This window comes from Vombatus ursinus, unplaced genomic scaffold (assembly GCF_900497805.2).
Source record: "Vombatus ursinus unplaced genomic scaffold, bare-nosed wombat genome assembly UNPS02015255.1, whole genome shotgun sequence".
Classification (NCBI taxonomy): Eukaryota; Metazoa; Chordata; class Mammalia; order Diprotodontia; family Vombatidae; genus Vombatus; species Vombatus ursinus.
In genome coordinates, this window is record NW_020955033.1 from 21,853,015 (window position 1) to 21,875,216 (window position 22,202).

General features: G+C 37.2%; 1 pseudogene; it reads right to left on the reverse strand.

Moving 5' to 3' along the window:
- Positions 1-1,461: 1,461 nt before the first annotated feature.
- Positions 1,462-2,599, reverse strand: LOC114031727 (annotated as a pseudogene).
- Positions 2,600-22,202: the final 19,603 nt, after the last annotated feature.

Here is a 22,202-nt window from a genome sequence, read left to right on the forward strand (position 1 = left end):
TAAAGAATTTTTTTCTCTTGGAAAAAAGTGCAGAAAAAAACATTAAGAAAAGAAGTTGTAGAAGAAGACAGGGTGGAATATTCTGAGTCAATCACTTTAAATGGGAGGGGAAAAAACAAAGGGAGAAAGGAAAAGAAGAATTATATAATTAAAAGAAAGAATTAAAAGGAATCAATAAGTAAAACTCTATAACTAGGAAATGGTTAATAAATGAGAAAGGAGTGAGGTTGAAGGTGAAAGGAAGAGAACTTGTGGGAATAAGGTTACCTCTAATTAGATTATGCAAAAATAACTGCAGGGAGAAAGTACCGTCTTAAAGAGGAAGGAGAAAATTCTAATTCAGAAAAAAATTAGAGACACAAATGAAGGAAAATATAGACCTAACTCAAAACTTTAAATGAAAATGAGTTTTTAAAAAGCTAATAAAACAAAACAAAATTTTAAAAAAGTGACAGATTGGCTAAGAAAGCAAAACTCTTTTGCTTGCAAGAAATACATCTAAAAAGCAAAGACAGAGGAAAAATGAAAAACTGGCATAAAATTTGCTATGCATCAGGTGAACCCAAAAAACTGGAGTTACAAACATGCTATCAAACCAAGAACATGGATGCTTTAGCAACTTTGGTTTTCCTCTTTTTCTTTATTTCTTAAAACAATCTTTATTACAGGCAGGCCTGCTTTATTATGTGTGCTGGATCTCTAGGAAGAAAGACAGTGAAGAATACAGGAGGATTTTCAGGCAATGTAAAAACTATCAAGTATTAATTATCAATTAAATGAATTTTTTTCTTTAATATGTGTACTTTAATTTGAACTGGTCTTAAGTCAGCATACAGGTGAAGTTCCTTCCCTCTCCCAAGGACTGGCATCAAGCTCATAAAACTCCCTGGGAGATTGTAAAGTCTTCATTCACATCTATGTTGGGGGCAGGGGTGGAATTTAGCAAACTATTCATTATAGCTCTGACAATTAAAAAAAAGGAAGAAGTATTAAGGCAGAAGATATAAGGAAAAATTTTTTTGAGATTACATAATTTACATATAAAGCAATACTAGAACTTCCTCCCCTCCTCCTCTCCCTGGTCTGGATTTATATTAAGTAGCTTCTTCATGTAGAGCAGGATAGCCTTCATAGAGGCAAATAATTCTCTGCAAAACAATGCATGTTGTATAACAATATTTGGAATGGTTATTAAAAAAAACAAAAAACAAATGTACAATCAGAGTCCTGAAGATGCAATTGTAGAACTTTGGGGATGTTTACCTCTAACACATTTAAACTGCTTATCACTTTCACTGTTCCATTTTTAAAAATCCTCAGTCAAGCATGAGAAAACAAAACAAAACAAACAAACAAAAAAAACAACAAAGCCACGATAATCTCATCTCTTTTGGGGGGGCAGATAATTATCATGTCATACCCTTTGATTAAAAAACAACAACAATCAAGAAACACAAACATTTAGAAATATCTGCAATGGACAATGGAGAGTCCAGATTCATCATACTCCTTCTTGCTGACCCACATCTGTTGGAAGGTGGAGAGAGAGGCCAGGATGGAGCCTCTAATTCAGAAAGAGCATTTGTGCTCAGATGGGGCAATGATTTTGATTTTCATTCTGCTGGGGGTTAGGGCTGTAATTTCCTTCTGCATCCTGTCAGTAATGCCTGGGTCCATGGTGGTATCAACAGATAGTACAATATTGGTATAGAAATCCTTATAGATGTCAATATCAAAGCTTCTTGATTGAGCTGAAGGTAGTTTCATGGATTTCACAGGATTCCATACCTAAAAAAAATTTTTGAAAGAGAGCTCCTGTCACCAGACATTCTTGCTGCCAGTGGTGATGACCTGACCATCAGGGAATTCAGAGCTCTTTTCCAGGAAAGAGATAGATGTAGCAATGGCCATCTCTTGCTCAAAATCTAAGGCTACATAACACAGCTTCTTAATGTCATGCATGATTTCCCTCTCAGCTGTGGTAGTGAAATTGTACCCTCTCTCAGTCAAGATTTTCATGAGGTAGTCTGTTAAACCACAGCCAGCCAGATACAGACAGAAGATGACATAGGGAAGGTCATAACCTTTATAGATGGACACAGTATGAATCATACCATCATTGGAGTCCATTATAATACCAATAGTACAACCAGAGGCATACAGAGACAGCACAGACTGGATAGCAGTGTACATGACTGGGGTGTTGCAGGTCTCAAACATAGTTTGTGTCATCTTTTCTCTGTTGACTTTGAGGTTCTGGAGAGGGCCTTTCCGTGAGTTGCACTGGGTGTTCTTCAGGGGCCACATGGAACTCATTGTAGAAAGTATAATGGCAGGTCTTCTCTATACCATCTCACTTGTAACAATACCATGTGCAATGGCGGGGAAGAAGGGTAATTCATTGTCAGAATGCCTTTCTTGCTCTGGGTCTCATCCTCCAAATAGCTATCTTTCTGGCCCATACCCACCATCAATCCTGATGTCTGAGGTGCCCAGCAATGGAAAGGATGACAGCTTGAGGGGCATTTTCTCCCACAAAGCCAGCTTTGCACATTCTGGAGTCATCATCAACAACGAGGCCAGCAATGTCATCATCCATTAAAAACTTTGAAATGGCAAGTTTAAACCTTAAGGAGGAGGTGGTGCACCTGGAGGCAGGGGAGATGAAGCGCATGCTGGGTGGAAGAGCTCACAGCTACTAATTAAATGTATTTTAAAAAAGAAAAGATGAGGTGGGGGAGAAAAAAATATAGATCATAAATTGGGCACTAAGGTATTTCAGTTATCTGATCATGGCTGAAATTCCTTCACTTGATTTGCAGAAATCCAAATTGCTTTTCAGAATGGTTATACTAAATCACATTTCCATCAACAATGAATTATTGTACCTATTTCCACAACTTCTGTCATCTTTTCAAATTTTCTGGGTGTGAAGTGAGAATTCAGGTTGCTTTGATTTGCATTTCTTCTATTATTAGTGATTTGTAGCATCTTTGCTATGGTTGTTAATAGTTGAAAACTCTTTCTTGAGAACTGTTTGTTTATATCCCTGGACTATTTATCTCTTAGGCAATGACTTTTGGTCTTGTGTAGTTCTATTATTTGTCTATATATCTTGCATACAGAACCCTCATCCAAGAGAAATTTGAGACAAAGATTTTCCCCTCATTTGGCCACTTCCTTTTTTATTCTACATGCATTAATTTTGTTTATGCAGAAGCATTTCAATTTTGTGCAATCAAATTATCTATTTTGTCTTTTGAAATTGACTCTATATTTTCTTTAATTAAGTATACATTTCTCTTCCATAGCTGTAAAAGGCATATGATCTGCTTCTCTTCTCATTTTATATATGGTCTTTAACATTCAGGTTGTGTGTCAATTTGGTATATCAATTGTGTATCAACTCCTTCACTGTTAAAAACAAACAAATAGAGCAGCTGATATATTCTTGGCTTTCTTTGACAATAACTTATTTTTCCAAAAAGTGGAAGTAATAAAACGAAAACCTGTTCTCAACTCAATTCAGAATAACAAGGAAGAATTTGTTGCTGAAGGGGAAATTATCAGGTCCTGTTTGGAAGGGACAACTAGGGACAGTATAATAAACAGTAAATTTTGAAAAACTGGATAACAAAAGTATTTTCTTTGATCTCAATTACCTCTCAAACCTTTGCAGAACAGATATTACATACCAAAGATAAAGCAACTTCAGCTGTCTCCATAGTCTAGGACACCCTGAATCCAAAAGAAGATATCCAAAAAAGCACAGTAGCTCTCTGAATTGCCAGTGAGGAACAGAGAACTAAGGAACAGAAAGAGCAGGACAAAGCACCAGGACAGGACACCATTGGGGGAGGAGGAGTTGCTGTGCAGCCTTCTAATTAGTCTGGAGGAAAGAGTATAGCATCTGGCTAGGATCAGTTCTGATCACCCATAAGTCACTTGGGGCAGAGATGTAGCATGGTAAACCATAAATTCCCCAATGTGGAAGGAGGCTGAGATACTGGGATCCAGCCTCCAAAAAACCACCATTAAAGGAGATGAAGTTGGAAAGTTAATAGAGGTAAATCAGAAAAAAAATTTACCAAAGATCTTAGGAACAAAATCTTGTCAAAATGACTACAGCAATTTATCCCCAAAAATATCCATTATGACCACATGGGATTTATGCCAAGCATACAAAAATGGTTTAACATTAGGAAAGCAATCAACACAATTAATCATATTAAAAATCAAATCATCAAAAACCATATGATCATTCCAAAACATGAAGAAAAAGCCTTTGACAAAGTACAACACTCTTTTATGCTAAAAACCCTACAAAGTATAGATAAGGTACCTTTTTTTAATATCATAAAAAAGCATCTCTATAAAATCAAAAACAAGTATTTAATTCAATGGAAGTACACTAGAACCTTTTCCAATAAAATGAGAGAGAAGCAAAAATGCCCACTCTCTTCATTATTATTTGATATAGTCGTGGAAATGCTGGCAACAGCAATAAAACAAAAGAAAGACATTAGAGGCATAAATACAGGTAAAGAAGAGATAAGACTATCTTTATTTGATGATGTTATAATTGTTTACTTGGAAAATCCTAGAGAATAAGAAAAGTTACTAATTGGAACAATTAATAATTTCAGCAAAGTTGTAGGCTATAAAATAAATCCTCAAAAATCAACATTATTTCTATATAATAATAACAGAATACAAGAACCAATCACAGAGAGGAAAATTCTATTCCAAATAACTACAAAATGCATAAAATATCTGGGGACTGAATTACCAAAGCACACAAAAAACTTGTAGAGATTCAATTACAAAGTGCTCCTTAAGGAAATAAAGAACAATTTAAATAGCTGGAGGAATATTCAGTGCTCATGGCTAGGCCATGCCAATAAAATAAAAATTACAATATTATCAAAATTTACACTGTTAATGCTATAACAATCAAATCAACCAGGGGATACTTTATAGAACTTGATAAAATAATAACAAAATTAATTTGAGAAAACAAAAGATCTAGAATATCAATGGAAATGATGAAATGAAGTAGGGCTGAAATGGGAATAGCACTTCTAAACATCAAACTATATTATAAAGCAGCTGTCATCAAAAGCACCTGGTATTGGTTAAATAATAGAGAGATCAATGTAACAGACTAAACAAGGGAGAAACTGAAACAAAAGAACTCAGTAACCCAATGTTTGATAAAGAAGAAAACATAAATTACCTAGGGAAAAAACTGTTTATTTGATAAAAACTATTGGGAAAACTGGAAATATCCTATACAAGTTATCCATTTGTATGTGTGTGTGTGTATGTGTGTGTGTATGCGTGTGTGTGTACAGCTCTCAAAAAATTGTGAAGAAAGAAAAAAATAATTCTGATGAAGAAAAAAGGGAGAGGCAATTTTAAAAACTGCTGCTGATGCACAGCGAACTCATTAACCAATTTAAATTTTAAGAAAACAGAATATATATAGAAGACAGAATTAAAGCAGACAATGGGAGATAAATACAAAATAGCAGCAGGGATAGTAATAGTGTTAGGAGACACTCAAGATTTATAGCATTATAATTATGAGACAGGCTTTATAGGAATTATTCCAAACTTCATGTAGCAATGCCTTATTTTTTCACCAAAGAAAGGCCTTTCCCTTCATTTTTCTGTAAAAGTATGCAGATAATTTTCTTAACTTGTGATTTATTGAAATAAAACCAAGAATTTATTTTACTTTCATAACACATAAATCTTAATTGAAATTAAAATAACGTAACATATATAGAGTTTACTGATAAAAACTTTTTTACAAGTTTCCTATCAATAACTTATAAAATAGTAAACATAATAATACTATTGCTGCAGTGGGTAAGCTTTTAAAAAATATAAAATGTCATTGATGTTATCACTGCTCACAATTCTTTTCTAATCACTGATGGAGATTAGTATTTTGTCTATATAACAACTACAGAAGAAAAACCCATTTCACACAAATAAGATGTTACAATCAATAGTAAGAATATATATTGTTTTATTTGATGAATCAGAGAATTCTCCCTTCATCTATACTCGAAACATATATTTTCAGGTCTAAATCTCTTTTCAATATACTATCAAAAGTCACCATTAATTCTTTTACAAATGGAATAAGTGCAATTTTATCATATTTGTCCAGGAAAAATGAGTTTATTGTGCCTTCAAGTTTAAAAATGTCTAATTATTTAAAATAATTTTTTCCTGCAGACTGGTGATTAATTTGCATATCCTTAATTTCCTCCATTTTATTTGTAAGGTGTGTATTCTTTAAATTGAGAATATTTTTTAAAATCTCCGGAGAGAAGATTCTGAATGAGAATTATATTAATCTGCCCCCTTAAATATTGCTAATTTGAGGAAAGCATTCTTTAGGGTTATAGCATTCTCTTTATCACTATTCCGTAATGGGGAAGAAATGCCCCAAGCTAAATCTGGAGGTTTGACTCCCTTCACACCAAATACCAGTTACACAATAAAAGCCCCATCACACATAGAGAACAGCAAACAATTCCATTTATCCAAGCTAAGAGCAAATAGAAATCAGAAAATTTAGACTTATTAGAATAAAGCAGGCAATACACAGAGTGAATGAGCTCTCTCCCCTGGGAGTGAAATATGAGGAAAAGAGATAGAGAGAGAGAGAGAGAGAGAGTGAGAGAGAGAGAGAGAGAGAGAGAGAGAGAGCACATAATCTCATTCAAGAGGAAATTCCCCAAAGTTCTAGTACGGTAAGCTAGAACGCACTCAAGGTGATGTTTCCTCCATCCTCTTCCCAGATTCTTTCTGTCTCTCCAGGCATCTTCTGCTGAAGAAAGACTGGAACTCTGAGTGTCCTATCTTGAAGCCAGAACTCAGAAGAAGAAACTGCTCTCCCAATTCCTCGGTCTCATCTTTTGAGAAGGCACAAAGTTGACTAATCATTCACTACAGCAATGAGAAAAGTCTTATGCATATGCCTAGGTTATATAAAGGAAGACAAATCTGTGTAATATTCAGTACTCATGGTCAGGCCATGCCAATATAATAAAAATAATGCTACCTAAATTAATTTACAGACTTAATGCTATGCCAATCAAACTGCCAAGGACTTACAGAGATAGGCAAAATAATAAAATTATTTTGGATGAAAGCAAGGTATGTAATCTCAAGGGAAAATCAATTAAAAAAAAGAATGAAAGAGAATTTTCAGACTTTAAAATATATTAGAAAGAAGTAATCAACAAAATTATTTGATGCTGATATAAAAAATAGAAAAATAGATTGGTGAAATATGCTAGATAAGGAAGAAGTTTTGTCTAGTTAAAATCCAAATCTATAGTCCAATTTTTTTTATAAATCCAAGAACTTCCTATTCCATAAGGGCTGCTAGTAAGCTCGAAAGCAGTTTGGCAAAAAATAGATTTGGAGTAGTATTTTATACTATTAACCACAATAAATGCCAAATCAACATGCAATATCAGTAAAGTTGGAGTCAATAAACATTTATGAAGTAACTTCTATGTGCCATGCACTGTGCAAAATGCTGGGGCTATAAAGAACAAGAAAAAGACAGCTCTGCTCACAATCCAGTGAAAGAGGACATCTCATAAAAAGAATTTTGAGGGAGGAAGGTACCCAGCACAGAGGCATGAAGAAACCCCACAGCCAAGAAGATAAATGATGAAGTGAATACTCTGGGTGCCCTTCTCAAATGGAAGATTCTAGTCCCTCACCCTCTCCAACCCCCGGAGGGAGAAGTCCCAGAGCAAGGGATACTGAGGAAGTGTGAGTTTCAGAGTTGATTTCATCTTGCAGAATAGTGTGTTTCTGAAGATCATGAAGTCTAGGAGAGCAGTCAATCTGCAAGTTTTGTTCATGTAAAAGTTTTTCCATTTAAAGTAATCAAAACTACCTATTTTTCTGTAATCCTCTATCCATTCTTTAATTATGAACTCTTCCCCTCTCCATAGTTGGGGATGGAATTTCAACCCTTGCTCCTTGAATTTGTTTATGATGCAACCTTTTGAATACAGGTCACGCATTCAATTGGAACTTATTGTGGTATATGGTGTGAGATGTTGTTTTAAACCCAATTTCTGCCAGAATACTCTCTAGTCTTCTTACCAATTTTTGTCAAATAGTGAAGTCTTATTATCATAGTGGGGGTCTTTGCAATTATTGGACTCCATGCTACTATATTCCTTCTCTTCTGTATAACTGTATCTGTTTTTTCTTTTAAATCTAAATTGGTTAATTAGTTCTTTGTGCACCCTCACTTTCACTTTTCCCTTCTACTTAGAATTTTTTCCCTTCCTCTCTTTACAATTTCATTCTTGAGAAATTCCTATTCCAGCTAGGCTGACATCTTGTAGAAACTTAGTCCATAGAATCTATTCTCCCTCTGAACTCTTTAAAAAAATCTTTTGTCCACAAATGTAGGGTACGTCAGAATATTTCCAGTCTTCCTCTCCCTCTCTTTCTCATAACTTAAAACGGGAACCACTTAAGAGGGTTCCTCCTTAACCACTTCCCCCCATAATGGTTCCATCATCCCTGCCAGTTCCTTCCTGTTGGCTAGAATCAGATCTATAAATTTCTCTTTCTTGGTTCCTCTACATTTTTGAAGGATGAACAAGAATGTCCAATTAGATGGAATTGAAACTAGTTGAACAACAAACTCAAAGAGTTGCCATTAATGTTTGGATATAAATTTGGCGTAAAGTTAATAGTAGAGGACTCCAGAAATTATTCCTTTGTCCTGTGTTATTTAACATTTTTATTAGTGATTTCAGTGAAAGTTATAGTTACTTTCAACAATTTCATGACACCTACTATATCTAAACAATTCTTCTTACCCAAGTGAAAAATCTCTGTTCCTTCAGCCTGTACTTTTATGGCATTGTTTTGATCCCTTTCACCATATTTATCGGTCTCTTCTGCCTTCACTCCATCTTTTAAACAACTTTTCTGAAGTGTGGCACCCAGAACTCAGTACTTGAAATGTGGTCTCCACAAGGCAGTATACCACAGGGTTATAACCATTCAGTATAAAAGTGCATTAGCTTTTTTTGGGGGGGGGGACTATGTCATACTGCTTGTATTCCATGAAATTCCCACATATCTTTTATTTAAATTATTATTTGGCCACATTTCCCCACCTTGTAATTGTGCGATTAATTTTTTAATGCAAGTGTAGGACTTTACCTTTATCCCTGTTAAATTCCATTTGGCCCATTTAATCATAACAACTTTGGGAATAATCTAGTCAAACCTCATATTCTAAACCGTCTATATAATTTGAATTCTGATTCTGCCACCCAACACATTAACTCTACAACTGAGCTTTGTAACACCTGATGATTTTTTGTCATTGATTTTAATGTTTACTAGTACAGGTACAGGGACTGTTTTCACTTTGTTAGAAATCGTACACCCTCCAGATTAACTCTGTTCCATTCATCTATAATCTTTGGGTCCAGTTGCTTAAACACTCCCAAATCCACCCAGCTATACTATGACCAGCTCCTGTATTTCCTGCTCATCCCATTGGATATTATAAGATAGTTTGTCAAATGTTTTCACCCAAATCTTCTGATCTATTGAATTGCTAATTAATTCATGAAATTATGGATGTAGGTAGCACACCCAGTTTTTACAGTACTCACTGGGAAAGACCATGATGACAGGAGGAAATGAGGCTACACTCACACTTCAATAAAGCACAGAAGGTTCAGGGACAAACAGACACAGAAAACACAGACAAATGGTGAAAGGGGTACAGACACAGATGGCATGGAGACAGGGGCTAAGGTAGTGAAGGAAGGCAGACAGCATGGGGAAGAGAATGAGGAAGGGGAGAGGCACAGAGAATCACTCACATAACCATGGATTAAAGTTGGGAACACTCAGCATCATGGACCCAGATGGAGACAGGAGAGTAGTCAGGGAACAGTAGTTTAAGGTCTCATTTTATAGGGTTTGGGGGGGTAGAATAACTCTTCTCTATACCACTTTGGGATTAGAGCCTTAACATATCTAAATCATCTCAAGATTATCAGTAAAACTTCAAAGTTAACATCCACATCACCTCAAAATTGTTCTAGTGGTCTTACTATAGATGTTTGGAACCTACCCAAGATTTTCATAATAGAACCATAAGGCCTTGACAACAAAGCCTAGAAGGCTTCCTTGATTTAGCACATATTACCAAGATGTGGTTTTTGGTAAACATATGACACAGTTATCAAAGAATGGTCCTTTGATTTTTGGGACAGTCTGTACATGACTTCTAGTTTTTGTTTTCCAATCTTACTTTTTGCTATTGTTACTGGCTACTTACAAACTTCTTATACTGATTAGAAGGGTGCAATGGGTGGTCAGAGGGATCAGAAGAAGATATAATTTTAACACATCTATTTATCTCCAGGAAAGAAAATGAACTTCTATAACTTGTTCTTACTAAAACCAAGGCATCTTCCTCAAGTGATCACCAATTCACTTTCTAAATTTTCACAAATCACACCTTCAATAATACATTCTAAATTTTTGGCAAGGATCAGAGTCAAACTCACTAGCCAAAAATTTGAGAAATTAACCTCATTTTTGAAACCTGGGGTAATCTAAGCCTGTTGGCAGTTTTTTTTTGGCACCTCTTACATTTTCCATGATATTTTTCAAAGATCAGCACTAGAGACTCAGCAATCACATCTGTAAGTTCTCTTGGTGTAGATCTAGAAATCTGAATTTACTGAGGGCACATAGGTTATCTTTTATCAACCTCTTAATTATCTTGACTTTTGATTCCTTGTTAACCAAAATTTATTTTCCTATACTTCACTATCTGAAGATGATTATCATTGGTAAAGAATACTATTATGATCCAAGAATCATGATTTCATTAGTGTGAGCATTCCCTCTACCAATTCAGATCATTATTCTTTCCATACTTGAATAGGTCTTCATGAGTTGGTGTGGCCAAGAAAGATCTCCACCTGTTGGCTAAACTTTTGCTGTCATTCCTTTCTCGATTTTGCTAGATGCAACCTAGCTGATTCATTCAATTGATTGCTGGGCCCATACCTGAAACCTTTGTAGCTTGTTTCTAGGGCTTCTACTCTATTAACATAATCTTCAGTACACAGTGTTACCTCTATGTCATAATGTGTCACTGAAATAAAATGTTGCCTAATGTTGATGGGGAAGACAGAAACAGAAACATATGTTGAATATTTCTCAATTCCTTTCATTGTCCATTATGATGATCTGCCCATACTTTACCCTGCTACAAAGCTCCAAAACCCTACCTCAACCTTCCTGCCAAAGTTTCCTTCCTTTTATTTTCCTCCTGGTCATATACAGTGATCCACAATCCCCATCATAGCTGGAGGAGACCTAGAATCCCTACTTCACTCTGAACCTTAGGCTTTGGTCAAGGCAGGCCATGTCCCTCGATCAAACTTATTCCTAGGCCTTCCCATCCACCCTAATGCAGCCCCTTTTAGACATCTGGGCCTTTTATCAGATTATAAGCTTAAAGATACAGAGCTGGAAGGGACTTCAGAAACTATTTAGTTCAACCCCTTAATTTTATTGACAAGGAAACTGAGGCAAGCAGAGCATTAGCAACTTGGCTGAGGGTATACAGGCAGTAATGGCCAGAGATAGAGTTTAAACCCAGGTCCTTTGACTCCAGAGCCAGTGTTTTTTCCTGTTCACAACACTGTCCTATACTTTAGCTTTTCTAAGTGTGTTGTCTCTTTCAATGAACGTGTGAACTCCTTGAGAGCAAAAGCTATCTTTTTTAAAAAATATTTGTACTTCAGTACTAAGCACAGTACTAGGCACATAATAACCATTTAATCACTGTTTTCTTATTCATTCATCCTATCTGGCCTACAAGTGATTGTCTTCTTGCCCTAGACACAAGTTTTTTTTCAAAATTCTTTTTATTATCCTTATCATTTATCACCAGCCTCGGTTCATTTGGACTTTAGCATGTTTGACATTCTTACGGGATGTCTAGCCTATTGCATTCATCCTCATTTGCCTGCCGTTGCTTCTACATTCTGTACTCGATTGCTGTTGTGGGTTTTTTTATGTAAGGGGGTCAATGAGTTCCCTCTATCGACAAAACAGTCCTTTTAGTCCACTCTCCCTTTTCTTCTTTTTTTGGGAATCATTTGTGGGTTTTTTGGTCAGAATTTAATTCTTGAGACTTTTTCATTCCTCCTGAGCTATCTTCTCCTATATGTCTTTTTTTTCTGAATTCTATAAAATTTAGTCTCCCAAATTTTACAGTACACTTTTGTCTATGGAGCATTCACCTCCTTCATCTTTCATGAACTCTAAGATGCCATGTATGATAATTCCCTGACAAAGTTCTAGTTCTTCGGTATCAGCAACATTTCCTCCTTATTCTTATTGCCAGATTAAGATCCTAAATATAAATTCTCCCAGCCCCTTTCTCAACTTTCTAAAGAATAAAATTATCCAAAATTAGGCAAACAATTTATTACCTCCTCTGTTCCTAATCAGATAGTTAAATAAAATCCTTAATTCATCTCAACTAGATCATTCCTCCATGCCAGCTTATGCTTCTTTGTGTCTACCCCCATAGACAGAAGGATAAGGATTGGAGCTTTGATTTCATTGGTACAGGGAAATTCCAATGAGGAAACTAAGAGATTGAGTGCAATTGATAGCCCATCTCTTCTACCTAATGCAAAAGTGAACCAAATCTAGATGTTCAAAGAATAGTACCACAGACCTTACCACTGACCTTGGCTCATCCTAAAAGTGAGAGGTAGTATGGCATAGTGGATAGAAAGCATACTGGATTTGGAGTAAAGAACATTTGGGTTCAAGTCCTTCCTCTGACAAAAGCTATGTGACTCTCTGACACTTACTAGCTATGTGACTCTGAGTCTCAGTTTCCCCTTCTTCAAAGTTGGAGAATTAAGGGATAGCTTCTAAGGTTTATTTCGAGATCAGAAATATATGATATATGTGTGTGTGTGTGTATGCATGTATACATATATATATATATATATATATAAAATCCATATATACACATCAGTTGAGATGTAGAAAAGATATATATGTGTATGTATACACACACATATGCACATATTGAGATACACAGGTATACCTTGGAGATATTGCAAGATCAGTTCCAGATCACTGCAATGAAGTAAATGTTGCAATAAAGTGAGTCACATGAACTTTTTGGTTTCCCATGGCATACAAAAGTTATGTTCACACTATACTGTAGTCTAGTAATTGTTCGCTAGCATTATGTCTTGAAAAATGTATGTAAGTTAATTAAAATACTTTACTGCTAAAAATACTAACCACCATCTGAGCCTTCAGTGAGTCATAATCTTTTTGCTGGCAGAGGGTCCTGCCTCTGTGTTGATGGTTGCTGACTGATCAGGCTGGTGGTTGCTGAAGGTTGGGGTGGCTGTGGCAATTTCTTAAAACAAGACAATGATGAAGTTTGCCACATCGATTGACTCTTCTTTACACTTAACACTTAGAGACCATTATTGGGTTATTAATTGGCCTAATTTCAGCATTGTTGTGTCTCAGAATAGGAAGGCTAGAGAAAAGGGAGAGAGACTGGGGAATGGCTGGTCAGTGGAGCAGTCAGAAGATGCACAACATTTATTGAGTAGGTTCACCATCTTCTATGAGCTTGGTTCGTGGCGCCTCAAAACAATTACAATAGTAACATCAAAGATCACTGATCACAGATCACCATGACAGATATAATGATAATGAAAAAGTTTGAAATAGCAAATTATCAAAATGTGACACAGAGGCACAATATGAACACATGCTGTTGGGAAAATGGCACTAATAGATTTGCTCGACGCAGGGTTGCCACAAAACTTCGATTTAAAAAAATAATATTTGCAGAGTGCAATAAAGCAAAGCAAAATAAAATGAGGCATGCCTATATATATATACATATATATCAGAATATATTCACACACAAATATACAAATAAATGTATTCAATGTATAGTACATGGAATATTCATAACAGAATGTGTATATGTGTATATTATATGATGAAATATACATAAAATGCATGCATGCATATATGCATATGTATGTATATATATTTTGATGTATTGTGTGCATATATATATGTCTTTTCTACATCTCAACTGATGTATATAGATGTATGTATTAGGATGATATATGTATGTATGTATGTATAGCTATCTCTCTACATATCCATCTATATAGATATATTTTCTATATTTCAAATGACATCTAGTCTCCAGCCTTTGGCAAATATGAGAACTACATTTAACTCCTACTACTACCTACAAATTTTCCCATTTTTTCATATGGCCAAACTGTTCACCTTCACATGTCAGCTCTTTTACCTTAAGGAAACAGAAAATGACAGTCTTGATTAAACATCAGACAAATTCATTTGTCCGTAAAAGCATATTACAGGACACTTTGGTTCCTTATTGTCTCATGCTGATTTAGATATTGAAGGTTAGCAGCTGTGATATGTAATAATACAGTTATCTCCTTGCCCATCAGTGAGCTGGCTTGACCATTGGTGAGCTGATCTCTCCATTTCTTGTATTGAAAAGAAGCCTCCCATTGTTTGCCTGTGTGCCTTAGGTTTGGCCCTCTCAGGTGGTCTTCAGACTTCTGACAGAATGCTGTCTGACTACTGAGGATTTCTAGCCAGTTCAGTCTTCTGTATACATGTCTGCAGAGACCCAGACCTCTTTTCCTTTCCTTGACTTCAGTGAAATGAGTCTAATGTGCAGGAAAATGAGGGAACAACCCCCAGGCCCTGTAATCTTGGGGGATCTCCTGCCCTCTGCATGCCAAAAAATCCCCAACTGGCTAAGGTCACAACATTTGGGGAGGAAAATGACATCAGTCTCTACGGCCCATTCAAAGCCCCGGCTCTCTGCAGAGCCAGCTGACAAGGCTCTCGGCCAATGCCATATGAGGGGGAGTTTTATGATAGGGACACCTGGCAACTGAGATCCAGGCTGAGCTGGTCAGTTCATTTCACTGACACTAAAACTCAGACTACAGAAGTGTTTCTTTGGGCCTTTATTATTGTGGTCTCAACAATACTGTCAACTGTGGACAGGCCATGCTAATGAAGGGAATCAGTAGTGCAGATAATCAGCAAGTCGATCACCCCCATATCATTTATACTTGGCAGTGGGATGTGAATTCTATGCACTTATATTGGAATAGGAAAATGTTAGTGATTTGGGGGACTGACGGCGTTTTAAACTCAGTCATATGAAGTTTTAGGGGAAACTGGGCAAGTCAATGCCCCTTTTCAGAACTCTTTCTTGCTCCTCATTCCCTTGCTAGGAAAGGGACAAAATCATTTCTGACACTGATGAAAAGTAGCAACCTAATGCCATTTACAACTTCCCCAGAGTTAAAAAGCAAATAAGGATTTGGGTTTAAAAGGCCACGTCTTCCAGCTGGTATTGGGCTAGAGTAAACAGATATCAGCTTTACCTCAACAAATGGGTTAATTAAATACATCATGGAATATTACAGCTGAAAGGGGCCTTAGAGACCATCCAGTTTAATACCCTTCTTTTACGGATAAGGAAATTGAGGCCCAGATAGGTTAATTCCAGTACAATCCACGGGGCATTTATTAAGTTCCAACTCTGGCAAATGGACTATACTGAGGCAAAATGAAAATCAGTGTCTGCCCTCGAAGAGCTTACACTCTGTCCGGGGGACTTGCTCAAGGACACACAACAACTGAGTAGCAAATCAAGGGTTTGACAGCTCTGCCCATTCTTTCTCTTATAACTCGCTGTCTCCCTCATTTTCTTACGACCCCAGGCCCTAGAGCTAAGAGCTTCTGTCTCTGTGAGTCTCTATCGTCTTGTCCAGTGGAATTTCACTCACTTACACACAGGTCTGAAATGTGAGAGGGGCAATTTTCCAAACTGGCATTTGAGGAATAATGGGCAGAAATGGCATTACCTTTCCCTGGGCCCGTAGGGCAACTATGCAACAATGTGTCCTTAGACATCTCCTATCATTTTACTTAAGGTAGCATTAATCAGCAATAAACATCTGTCTGAAGGCAGGACTGCTTCCAAAACATTATCTTGGTTAACTTCAGCTACTGCTGCTCTCAGTAAGGGGCTCCCTCTTCTTCTTATCTCAGTATTTGTAGCAGACCACTCTGCTTTCCCCAAATTTGAAGCTCACATGTTTAAAGTAGCATATATTTGAAGTGAGAATCCTATAAATAATCCACATGAACAGCCTTGGGCATTAATATGCAGTCAACAAGACCAACCCCAACAGATAAAGTTCAGAAAGGTTCAGAAAGAAGTCTGACATCACTTATAGTCTTAAAGTCCTCTGAGAGGCCAGGGTACAGACCATGCTCTCCTTGCCACCTTCAATTATATTCCCTGACCTGTTTAGGTTTCATTTTACAAAGAGAGGTGGAATCCAGGGGGTGGGAAATGGTTTTTTAAGGTGATGAAAACAATGAAATTGGCTTTCCTGTGTTTTGGGGGGCTAGAGTGTGTCTGGGTAATTGGAACCAATTAACGTAAGTGAGAATTTCTGAAGCAGTATTTCACTTGAGTGTTTGGCATTTGCAGGAGAAAGCTATAATTACGTTGCTTGGAAAAATAATTGCCGGTTTGGAGCCGCACAGATGTACAGTACCCCTGGAAGAAAGGCATTTTCTGAGGAGCTATATGGAACGTGGTGATTCTTAGGACCCGTTCCCCAAATTCCTCATTTGCTTGTTTCGTCTCTTGCATCTGTTCCTCAGAAACCACAAGAGCTTTGCATGGTTCCGCGATGCTGTTCAGGGAGTGGGGTGGAGGAACTGGAGCTGAATTTTCCATATTCATGCCCTCAAATAGACCCTCAGAGGTCCCTTGTGGGAGGGAAGGAGAAACTAAAGCACAGTACAATAACATACGTTTCTGGGGTTTCCGCTCTCCTCAAATCTATTTTTAAAAATATGCTTTATTAAATTATATATAACATATAGCACACCACGATCGTATGTCTACAAAATGATGAAATGGATTCACTTCAGGTTGTCAATGTCATTCAACTCCATTCTTCATCTAAACTCGCTTTCCCAGGGAACCCCACAGCCCCTCCATACCCTCACTCTTCTCTGGAGTTTGCACCACTGCTGGCTTGCTCCTCACCCACTGACTGAGCCTGACAGTCTATGTCCTGGTGTGCATTTCAGGGCACCCTGGGCATGGCCATATTCATCCAAATAATTCCTTCAAGGAACCACAATATTAGAGCTGAAGGAATCATTTTAATTCAATTCCTTTATTTTACTGCTGAGAAAACCGGGACCCAGAGAGTTGAAGGTATTCTGGGTCTTCTGTGTCCAAGTCCAATGTTCTTTCTGCCATAACTTGCTTACTTTCAGAAGATCTGTTCTTACCATTATTATTACCATCTCATTCTTTTATCTTAATCCCAATAACGTAGTTCAGTTCAGTTCAATACAAGTCAACAACGGCCTATTAAGTCCCTATTATGTGCAAGGCATAATATTGGGCACTCAGGTAAAAAAGGAAAAAAAAAGTCAGCACTCAAAGAACTTTAGTTCTACCCAATGGGCATGACAGATAAATATGTAAAAACAAGGTATACACAAAATATTTTCAGAGGAGGAAGAACACTAACAATTAGAGACATGGGGAAAGGCCTCATGGAAGAGGTAGCATCAGAACTGAGCCTTAAAGGGAACTATAGAATCCAAGAGGAGGAAGTGAAGGTTGAGGGGATATTTCAGCCGTGGGAGAACGTTTGTGCAAGGATAAAATGGGGAAAGTCATGTCTGAGGAATAGTAAATATTCTCCCCCACCCCCATTTCATAGAAGGGGAATGTGAGACACATTTTGAGGCTTCTTGTCTAAGGTAATCCTGGAGTTGGTATAAGAACTAGAAGTAGAATTCAGGCCGATACATTGAGCTCTAAGGAAGAGAAGTGGCTCTCTTCCAATCCAATGTATTTATTGATTATTCATTTCTATTGGACATTTTTTGACTCACTCCTCAGGCACAGTGCTGCTACTCCTTTAAGAATCTTTGGCTCTTAGAACACAGCCAAATCAAACAACATGGCAATATTGAGTCTATCTACTTTCCGATGAATAGTCCCAAACAGAGATGCAAGAGGAGTGTAGGAGGGATGAGGAGAATGGATACATCACGTCTGGTGTAGAGAAGATACTAGGAGGATAATGATCTACTGGCTTCAAGTATCTTGAAATCCTGTTAATGAAAAAAGTATTTGTTTTTCTTCTGGACTCCAAAGGGCAGAATTATGAGTAATGAGTAGAAGTCACTTTGCAGAAAGCTAAATTTCAGACTTAATGTAAAGAAGAAACTTCTTCACAAGTTATGCTATCAAAAAGAGGAATCAATCAATCAACACACACTTATTAAGCACCTACTATGTGCCAGGCCCTGTGCTAGGTGGTACAGAGGCAAATGCAAAAGTGACACATGCGGTGCCTGCCCTCTAGGAGTTTATATTCTATTGAAGTAGTATAATATGTGCATAGGGATGCAAACACAGGAAATATACAATGGAATGACCTGTCTCAGGATGTGGTGGGTTCCTCTTCCCTGGATGTATTCAGGCTGGATGGCTATTGGTTGGATATGGTATAGAAGGGACATGTGGGCAGGTATGGGTTGGATTAGAGGGTCTCTGATATCCCTTTCAACTCTGAAATTGTATGGTTCACTTGAATGAATTAGAAGAATTTCAGGGCCTACCTGGGTATGGTTGATGGACTCTTAAAACAAAGCAAACAAAACTCCAGGAAAATTAGTTAGCCAGGTAGGCTGGAACCAGCTTCTCACCAGAAGACTCCTCCTTCCCAAAGTGATAGCAAGATTCCTAGGATCTTCTCTCTTCTATAAATGGCTTCAAAGAAATTGGATAATAGGGGTACAAAAATAAGAAGTAAATAAACTAGGATGATGACTAATATCAACAGACAGAAAACATGGAAGTAAATGTCAACATTTTTTGTACAAGTATTCATCGAAAATGTGTCAAAATCATAGGTCATTCGTTAACTTGGAACAATCCAACTAGAATAAATCATGTCAAGGAAAGCAGGTAATATGACTGAATTCAACATGTCTATTGACATTTATTTGTCAGCCTCAAGACTGACTATTAGAAGAGAAACTTGAAGTAAAGAATGAGCATGCAATTCAAAATCAAATGAAAATATACTGGGCCCAGATCCAGAGGATTTTCCTAAATTTTGCTTTTTTAATGTATTTGCCCAAGCACTTCATCAGTCAAAATCCTTTCTTAAGTATCATTGCCTTTCAGCTTTGTGAAATGAAGAACTTGCCTTGTAGTGAGAAATCTTCATTTCATCGTAAAGATGGAACACCACATACTTGGGTTAGTTATACTCTAGAGAAATAGGCTCTTCTTTGTTTTGTGAGTTTATCATAGAGTAGAGACAAGAACTTCCTCTCTCTTATTTTAGGCATGATACTGGATGCATGTATACACATGGATCTAGGATTCCATTCTCCATCAGCTGCTCTCCTTGGCCGCCACTCCATGGAACAACATTTGTTCCCCCCTCGGGATAAGCTGATCACCTGAAATTTTGTAGCCATGAAGAATGACTTATGTTCGCATACTCTACAGCTAGGTGGCGCATTGGATAGAACGCTGGGCCTTGAGTCCAGAAGATTTATCTTCCTGAGTTCAAATCTGGTCTCAAGACACTTGCTGTGTGACCCTGGGTAAGTCGCTTAACTCTGTTTGCCTCAGTTTCCTCTTCAGTAAAATGAAATGGAGAAGGAAATGGCAAAAACCACTCCAGTATCTCATCCAAGAAAATCTCAAAGGGGTCATGAAGAATCTTTTATGTCTGAAATGACTCAACAACAACAACCAAAAAAAAAATTTCACCCCTTCTCAACTCACCCTCAATTGCCTCTCCCCTCTGAATGGAGGACTGGAAGGGGAGGCTTGGGAGGTGTGGTACTGCGCTCCTTCCAATGTTGTCCTTTAGAGAGGACTTACAACCTTCCTGGTAACTCTGTCTTCCATCAATAAGCTGCTCTGCTTGGCTTGACTCTAGGAGGAAAAACAGGCTCCTGCATTGTCCAGCTTCCATGAGATGGTAAGCTCTTTTAGGGCAAGAAATGGCTCTTGTTATTTGCATCCCAACAATTTGCACAGTGTCTGGCACATAGTAGGCACTGAATTAACATTTATTGGATAGAGTTATTAAAAAAAATGCTTAGGGAGCAACAGCATGCTGAATGTAATGAGCTCTCATCCATTGGGAAGTCATGGACCCAGAAGGGATATGTAGAGGGTATATTGGCAACAGCAACAGGGTGGTATTTTAGGAAGATTTTCAGGGTGCCAATGACACTATGAGACAAATCCAATAACAGTAATAATCTATATGTATAATTTATTACATAACTAGATAATTAAATTTAATTATTATGCTTAATTTAAACTAAATTATTTATTAAATTAAACTTAAATAAATAATATAAATATATATGCAATTATAATAATATGCAAAGTGCTATGCTAGGCATTGGATGTACAAACACAAAATGGCAGTCCTTGCACTCATGTAGCTTGTAGTGGAGGACTACAATATGTCTTTTTGTTTTGTTTTGTGTTTTGTTTTAGGCAATTGGAGTTAAGTGAACTTGCCCAGGGTCACACAGCTAGTAAGTATGTCAAGTGTTTGGTCTGAGGTCGGATTTGAACTCAGATCCTCCTGACTTCAGGGCCGGTGCTCTATCCACTGTGCCACCTAGCTGCCCCTAGGACTACAATACGTCAACAAACATATGCATATATACATATATCATATATATGTATATATACATATAGAATATCTGCATATATATATACATGTACATGTAACTATATACATAGAATATATATGTGTGTGTATATACATATATATATAAACATATACACAATGACTTTAGGAGGGAGCGAACATTATCAACTACAGGATGATAAAAACAAATGGATCTTTCTGTCTAAGGAGATAAGGAGTAGTGGTAGTAAAAATAATATAATAGTAGTAGTAGTAATAATAATTCCCATTTACAATGCACTTCAGAGTTTACTAAGCAATTTCCTAGAATTGTGACACTTGTGACAGCTACTCCCAGTTAGATTTTTCTATGCTTAAGAATGTTAAATTTATTAAGAATTCTTTACTCAGTAGAAGAAAATGTTCTATTTGCCCATAAATAAACAATGCCTTTTAAAGCAAATTTTGTTACTCTTCCAGGAGGATATGGGGTGGCATTCCAACAGAGCCTTGAAGAAAGCCAGGGATTCTAGCAAGTGGAAAGGAGGAGTATGGGGAACAGCCTAGGCAAAGATACAGAAGCAGAAGATGGAGTACCAAGCTTGAGGAATGGCTATTAGTCAAGTATGTCTAGAACAGGGGTGGGGAACCTGCATCCTCAAGGTCACAGGTGGCCCTCTAGGTCCTCAAGTGTGGCCCTTTGATTGAATCCAAACTTCACAGAACAAATCCCCTTAAGAAAAGGATTTGTTCGGTAAAACTTGGACTCAGTCAAAAGGTTGCACCCAAGGAACTAGAGGGCCACCTGTGACCTTGAGGCCGCAGGTACCCCACCCCAGGTCTAGAATGTAGGGTATGAAGGATCATAGAGTGAAATAGATGTAGAAACACAGACTTCAGCAAGAACTTAGAGAGGGAGGAGATGGGTGGCATATAACTACAGCTTACTTATCAAGGAGCAAAAGTGTTAGTGGCAAGTTAAGCAATAAAAAATGAAGTCATAGTTAAGAGGTAAAACTCAACACAGGGCAGCTAGGTGGCTCAGAGTATCGAAGGGGTTGAGAGAATAAGCATTTAGATAGAACCTACTATGCACTAGACACTGAACTAAGGGCTTTTTTTTACAACTATTACGTCATTTGATCCTCACAACAACCTTGGGAGGTAGTTGTTATTATTATTCTCATTTTACAGATGAGGAAACTGAGGCAGTGAAAGATTAAGTGACTTGCCCAGGATTACATAGCTAGTGAAATGTCTGAGGGTGGATATAAACTCAGATCTTCTTGATATCAGGTCCTTTACTATTCACTGGACCCCAGGCTGATA